At 52.0% G+C, this 8,094-nt stretch overlaps 1 pseudogene; it reads right to left on the bottom strand.

Annotated features, from left to right (window-relative positions):
- Positions 1 to 818: 818 nt before the first annotated feature.
- On the bottom strand, positions 819 to 3,656 carry LOC119321578 (annotated as a pseudogene).
- Positions 3,657 to 8,094: the final 4,438 nt, after the last annotated feature.

Here is an 8,094-nt window from a genome sequence, read left to right as displayed (position 1 = left end):
AGTAGGGACACGTTGTTTTGTCTATGTATTCACACATGTATCAAGTTTCTGGTTAATACAATTCTAGCATGAATAATAAACATTTATTATGAATAAGGAAATATAAAATAACAACTTTATTATTGCCTCTAGGGCATATTTCCTTCACCACACACAAACCGTCGGTCGTGCTCTACCTAGCCATCTGACCTAGGGCATGTCATGAAAATCCGGCCCAAGTCTTGGCAGGCAGACGGGGAGAGAGAGAGCGGAGGGGGGTATTGCTTGGCATAGAAACACCTCAAAAAATTCATGAGGGTTATTTTTGCACACAAAAGCCTTGAACAATATTCCTCGCATATGGTGACCAGTCGATGTGATTGTGACATGTTCACTTAAGTTTAACCAGTTGAAAACATCCCATGAGCTACAAAACTATTACTCGCATATGGTGACCAGTCGGTGTTTTAGTCGTTTCGCTATCATTGCCTCGTTGACAAAACCTCCTTGTCTTAACACTGTTTGCCCTCTTGCTCGTACCGTTTTACAGGTCCCCATTGGCGCTTCTCGAACAATCTCACATGTTTGTACTCCACCTTCTATCCCAATCCGCCTTCTCCCTTCATCCAAGCAAGGATGGACTATTTTTGTCTCCGTACTTTGATGTGGTCCCCTGCCATAGCACGGGCATCTTATTAGTGTATCAAAAGTAACTCGATAGAAGCCAACCGGTGATGGGCATGCTAAATTTAGCACCACTTCATAACCTTCTCCAAACCAACATGCCAAGGATCTTCCAGAACTGAAGGACATGCAGTAGCTCATGTCGGGTTGGCATACTATATTTTGACGGACTCAATTGTTTCCCCAAACACATTGATAATGACGTCAGGAACAGATCTTTTGAGATGTAGATACCCTTGGCTTGCGATCACATCATTTATTCTATTCAAAGAGAGCATAAATTCAATGCAAGCATCTTTGGGGTTGCTGCAATGAAGCTGCTCAGCTAGAGCTAATATTGTCGACATGGTCTCAACATTAAGGTTCATGCATAGCATTCCTTCACATATCATCTGACTGCGGTCTTGGCGGACGATGGCGGCGTCTCTGACATCGTTTCCTTCTCGAGGCATCATTGTTGCAGGTCACGTGAACTCGATCGGGATGTTCCGGAGGAAACCCAAGATCTGGGTCTACCGGATCGGACAATGACAATGCCTTCGGTGTCGTTCTCCCTCCTGGTGGCATAATTTTGGAGCAAGTGAAGGCTAAAGTGGGCAAGAGGAGGAGAGGTGTTACATCTACCGCAAGGCCAATGGCGGATCCCGACGGCATGGCACTGCAGAGTTTCGGCGATGGGCGCGTGTGGATGGATACGCGCAGAATGGTGGCATTGTCTCGTGGCGTGGCGTTGACGGCAGGCCTGGCAAGGTTGGTGCGTCAGTACCTGCTCTGGAGATGGATCGGTGGAAGACGGCGGCGGTGGCCTCTTAGAGTGCGCTGGACTGGTGTGTGACCCAGTCCCTGCATTCTGGCTTGGCTGGGGCATCTGGCTTTAGATGTTAGGCTTTGGTGCAGTGTCTGTTTGGTATTCGGCTCGGATATTCGGCACCCCTTCATCAAAGTGATAGGAGTAGTGACAAGTGTTGCCAACATGGTGGCTTCAGACTTACTGATGTACTACTTTGTACAATCTTTGTGAATAATTAATAAAAATGGCTGCATGCATCGCCCCGATGCAAAGGCCGGGGATATATCCTCCTTTTCTAAAAAAACATATCACCTTCATCCTTTTCATCGCATACTTATCAGCAACCACAAGTAAGTGCTTAATCATTTCTCTTTTGTGGTCATCATCAAGATCAACCATGTAAGGCAATGAATTCGTGTAGATGAAGTGAAGAAATGCCTTGAAAATAGCAGGTTGCATGTCGTGGATAGTTATGTCATGTGATTCTTTGTCCCTCGTAGCCGTAGGCCTGTAGAACTTGGCATCAAAGATCGCCAACCGCATCGCAAGCAAAATCTTATGAGCAGAAACGATCGCCCCTTGAACCTTGAAAGTCACGTCTGTTACTTTCTTCCAGGCTAGCAATGTTGCAAGATTATCCTAAAGGTCACGTCTGTTCCTTTCTTCCCCTCTAGCAATGTTGAAAGATTATCCGAAAGGTCAGAGGGTGGCACATGGATCTTGGGTATTTCCCTGCCCTTGATAACACTGACTTCCCACTCGATCACGAGAAAATCATTCCGCACGTACGCCGGCTCAATGGTTTTCATGAACTTTGGAAGGCCCCAAGATGGGCTTTTAGGGTCGAACACTTTTGTCACTTGGCTTATGAACACCGCCTTAATCTTCTACCCCCTAACCGCATCCAGAGGCCACAACATGTACTCCCTCACCACGGTGTTCTTGGTCAGGAGCTTGAGGAAGACAGAGGCGTGACCTTGGATTGTGTGGAGGAGAAGGAGAGAAGGGGTGCGAAGAGGACACCGTGGACCTGCAACACTTCCATCATCAACAAGTTCTTGCGAAGCTCTCCGTGTTCACGGCCCTATTCCTCCTCTTCACGAGCTATGCAACACGATGGCAGGGATCGGCTTCACCCCTGAATCCTTGGTTGACGAAGAAGCCTATTGGCCGTCCGTAAGTTATTACTTTTGTTTGAAAACTATGCGAGGGGTTGTGGACATTCAAAACTGAAGCAAGATGCAAATTTTTTATAATGCTAACACTTTTATACCCGGTGCTAGAATTATCAAAGCATGATGGATGTGTTGGAATTCTCTCGAGCGAATTTGAAAATTTGAGAATGGGAAATCTAGATAGGGCACAGGCGGATGAAGAGCAAAGCGAGGCTCTTCCTGATCAACTCAAAGTAAATTCAGATAACTCATGGTCTCTTCTTTTTCAGAAGTGATATATCTCAAATTAACTTCATCTCTGCCGCTAGCTCATGGTCTCCACTCTCCACCATGACTTTTATTTATCCAGCTTCATCTCTTCAACGGCGTCCCTGGCCCTTCCACGCGACGGCAGCGTCGCCGTGCACCACGATCTTATCGGACGAGTAGCGGGTGTTAGGTTGAATGACCCTCCCTCTCCTGGACCTCCGCTCGTGCGCTTGTTCCGCGTCTGGCTTCCCGCCCGCCGACGCCGCCGTCATGAGAGGCTTCGCAGCTCGGCCTTCTCCGACTGCTACCGGGGCCTTTCCCTTCTCCTTCTGCTGCTTCCCGCGACCACGTCCACGTCCCGCTGCAGCGGCAGGCAGTTGCCCGCTCTTCGTCCCGGAGCCGGAAGAGTCGGCGGCCGAGAGGCTCAACTCCTCGAGCCGCTTTTCCAGTTCGATGACCGTCTCCTTGTTCCGGAGATTCTCCGCCTCCGTGGCGGCCAGTCGCGCGCGCAGGGAAAAGACGTCCTCCTTGGGGTCGACGGTGGGGGCCACGAGCACCTCGCCCGCGAAGTTGCCAGCCGGGAGCTCCTCCTCGGCGCGCGGCGCGTCCGTCGCCTTGCCCCCCTGATCCTCCGCCTCGAGGTCAACAGGCACGTCGTCCGCCTCGTCCATCGCCGGCCGCACGACCTCCTCTGCGGCGGCGCCGTGAAGGACGGGCTCCTCGACCTCGTCGGGGAGCACCACCTCGCCCGACCCGGGCGCTTCCCCCTCGATCTCCATGTAAAACAAAGTATTTTGGGAACTGCACCACACCCCTAACCGGGGTGTGGCTATCTCATTATATAGAGGTACCCAAGGGGTACAATACAATGTTACAATACAGATATACAGAGGCTACGTATATACAGTCTAACACCCTCCCTCAATCTTAACTATGTCCTGAAGTACAAAGCAAGTTAAGATTGCGCCTACAGCCTACAAACTGTGGTTGTGGTAGAGGCTTCGTGAAGATGTCAGCAAGTTGATCCTTTGATGAGGTGAACTTGATGCAGAGTAGCTTCTGTGCAACACGTTCCCGAACAAAGTGATAATCCACCTCAATGTGTTTTGTCCTCGCATGAAACACTGGATTAGAAGAAAGATATGTAGCACCAATGTTGTCACACCACAGAACTGGAGGACGAGCTTGAGGAACACGCAACTCTCTCAACAGAGACTGTACCCATATGATCTCAGCAGTTGCATCAGCAACGGCTTTGTATTCAGCCTCAGTACTGCTGCGAGACACAGTTGCTTGCTTGCGAGCATTCCAGGCGATCAAGTTAGGACCCAGAAATACCGCATAACCCCCCGTGGATCGCCTGTCATCCGGACTACCAGCCCAGTCGGCATCAGAGAAGGCCGAGAGCTCATACGACGGTGCAGGCTGAAGATGCAGACCATAGGCAGCAGTAATACTGACATAGCGCAAAATACGCTTCACAGCTGACCAGTGAGACGTCCTGGGTGCATGCAAAAACTGACAGACACGGTTAACTGCATAGGAGATATCAGGCCTGGTAATAGTGAGATATTGCAGACCACCAACGATACTGCGATACTCAGTAGCATCATCAGACGAGAGAGAGTCACCATCAAGTGCAGACAACCGATCAGTAGCAGACATCGGAGTGGAAACAGGTTTGCATTTGAGCATTCCAGCACGACGCAACAAGTCCAAGGAGTACTTCTTCTGAGTGAGAGTCAAACCCGCAGAGGACCGTGAAACCTCAAGACCAAGGAAAAAGTGAAGAGCACCCAAATCCTTGACAGCAAAATCATCACGAAGAGCAACCACAAGGCGATCAGCAGCAGCAGCCGAAGAACTGACAAGGATGATATCATCAACATAAACCAGGATATACATTGTAACCTCAGGGCGCTGGAGGAGGAACAGTGACGTACCAGCAGTGGAGGGAGTAAAACCAAGAGCCCGAAGAACAGATCCAAGGCGAGCATGCCATGCACGAGGAGCCTGTTTCAGTCCATACAGCGCCTTGACCAGACGACAGAGATGGTGAGGTCGTGTCGGATCAACAAAACCAGGCGGCTGACGCATATAAACCTCCTCCTCCAGAATGCCATGGAGAAAAGCGTTCTGCACATCAAGCTGACGAAGGAACCATCCACGAGTAACCGCAAGAGACAGTAGTAGTCGAATGGTAGTAGGCTTGATAACTGGACTGAACGTGTCTTCATAATCAAGACCATACCTCTGTTTGAAGCCCTTGGCGACTAACCGTGCCTTGTAACGCTCAATGGAACCATCAGCATGGCGCTTGACCTTGAAAACCCACGTGGAATCAATGATGTTGACGCCAGACTTTGGAGGAACAAGACGCCAAGTATCATTCTGTTGGAGGGCATGAAACTCGTGTTCCATTGCAGCACGCCAATGAGGAATACTCAACGCAGCCTGAAAGTGACGAGGCTCTGCAGTAGGATCGCCAGCAGAATGAGCCATGAACGCAGCAAGCCACGCAACCGTGCCATCTGTCCACTCCTTCGGGCGAAACACACCAGACTGGCTCCGTGTGTGCGGTCGAAGTGTGACAGCAGACTCTGCCGGAACCGGAGCCGGAGCAGAATCAGCAGAGGTCGTGGACGAGGCCGGAGCCGAGTCCGGCGAGTCGGGCTTCCCGGTGGCCGGAGCAGGCGACGGGGCCGCTGGGCTAGCGGCAGCACCAGCCGGGCCAGGGGACGCACCCGCCAGTGGCCCAGACGAGCCACGCAGGGCTGGTGACGCCCGCGAGCCAGGCGAGCCGGGCGAGACGGCCGCTGGTGTGGACGAGGCCCGCGGGTCAGGCGAGGCGGCCACTGGCGAGGCCCGCGGGTCGGGCGAGGCGGCCACTGGGGTGGCTGGGTCCCGCGAGTCGGAGGAGGCCACTGGCGCTGGCGTGGGCGAGCCAGGCGGGCTGACCGCCTCGGGCGAAGGGAGGACGGGTGGGCGGGTGCCGCCCGTTATGCATGGCACATGCACGTCCCGACCAGGAGGATCATCGACGATCTATTCATCAAGGAGCTCGAGCCGAGCACCGCGTCCAATACCTGCAGCATGATTAGGAAGCAACGCAGGGGCATATGCAACATCCACAAACTGATCAGGCGTAGGTATAAACTGTGGTGTGGAAGTGGAAGTGGTAGGGTCAGTCGGAAGTGCACGAAAGGGAAACACATTTTCGTCAAACACAACGTCACGAGAGATGTAGACGCGGTTGGTAGGAACATGTAGGCACTTGTACCCTTTATGAAGAGAACTGTACCCGAGAAAGACACACTTCTTAGACCTGAACTCTAGCTTGCGCTTATTGTATGGACGGAGGTGAGGCCAGCAGGCACACCCAAACACTTTGAAGAAAGTGTAGTCCGGAGTCTCATTAAGTAGGAGCTCAAGCGGAGTTTGCATTTTTAGAAGCCTCGAGGGGAGCCTGTTTATAAGAAAGCAAGTTGTAGAGAAAGCATCACTCCAGAACCGAAACGGGACGGAGGCATGAGCTAGCAAGGTTAAGCCGGTTTCAACAAGATGACGATGCTTACGCTCAGCAGCACCATTCTGCTGATGTGTGTGAGGGCATGACACGCGGTGCGAGATCCCAAGCTTATTAAAAAACGAGTTGAGGTTGTGGTATTCACCCCCCCAGTCGGATTGGACATGGATAATTTTCTGCTTAAGAAGGCGCTCAACGTGTGCTTGAAACTGAATGAAGACATCAAACACATCAGACTTTCGCTTAATAAGGTATAACCAAGTGAAATGGCTGTAAGCATCAATGAAACTGACATAATAGTTGTGACCACTAACGGATGTCTGGGCATGACCCCATACATCAGAAAACACAAGCTCAAGAGGATGTTTCACAACACGACTAGACTCTGAAAACACAAGCTGATGACTCTTCTGCTGACAGGCATCACAAATAGTTTCAGCAGTTTTATTGGACACAACTGGTAGATCATGACGATGCAAAATATGTCGAACTATGGGAGTCGCCGGGTGACCAAGGCGCGCATGCCAGTGTGTAGGCGACACACGAACACCACTGAACACCTGAGGAGAGGACGACGTGGAAGAGGAGCATGGCGCATCAAGTGCATACAGGCCATGGCGAAGACGACCGCTAAGTAGAACGACCCTCGTGTCCCGATCCTTGATAAAGAAACGAAAAGGATGAAACTCAGCAAGGACATTATTATCACGGGTAAGTTGAGGAATGGACAACAAACTACGTGTAGCAGAAGGAACACGAAGGACATTAGATAGATGCAATGTGCGAAAGTTGTGTGCAAGGAGAGAAGCCTGACCAACATGAGAGATGCGCATACCTGCTCCACTAGCGGTGTGCACCTGATCATGACCGCGATATGGCTCCTGAGTAGAGAGCTTACCCATCTCACTGGTGAGGTGGTTGGTAGCTCCAGTGTCCATGTACCATGCAGGATCAACGGAGTATGACGGAGTACGACCATGATCATGACTCGTCACGGCAGCGGCGGCCTGCTTGTCGTTCCCCTTTCCGTTGTTGCCGAGGCCCAGAAAATCCTGCTTGTAGCGATGATGACAGCGAGAGGCAATGTGGCGCTCCAAGCCACATAACTGGCACGCCTGTTGGGCACCACAAGAAGAACAACACGCCACGGGCCGGTTACCACCTGTGATGGTTGGAGCGCTGCCCCTCGAAGCTGGTGATGAAGGCAACGCCGGTTTGCCTCCGAATGATGATGACCGCTGAGACTTGCCACGAGTTGCGGCATTGGCGGAGGCGAAGCTGGGGGAAGCTCGGCGCGCCTTAATGCGCTGCTCGCGGCCAAGCAGACGGGCGTAGAGCTCACGAGGTGGTAGCGGGTCATCGCGACCGTGAACGTTCTCAATGAGATTGTCATAATCATCATCAAGCCCATTCAGTACGAAAGTGTTGAACTCCTGATCCTGTAGCGACTGGCCGACGGAGGCCAACGTGTCGGCGAGACCCCGCATCTTGTTGAAGTAGTCGGTGATGCTGAGGTCACCAAGCTTCGTCTCACCCAACTCGGTGCGGAGAGAGTGAGCACGCGCCTGAGACTGAGAGGCGAAGCTGGTGTGAAGTGCCTCCCACGCCTCCCGGGATGTAGCGGCGAAGATGACCAGCGACGAGACGCTCGGGGTGAGCGAGGACTGGATGACGGAGAGGATGGCCTGATC

The sequence above is a fragment of the Triticum dicoccoides genome, chromosome 6B, assembly GCF_002162155.2.
Source record: "Triticum dicoccoides isolate Atlit2015 ecotype Zavitan chromosome 6B, WEW_v2.0, whole genome shotgun sequence".
NCBI lineage: Eukaryota > Viridiplantae > Streptophyta > Magnoliopsida > Poales > Poaceae > Triticum > Triticum dicoccoides.
Note: the sequence above shows the minus strand (reverse complement) of the source record. Positions and strands in the feature narration are given on the sequence as shown.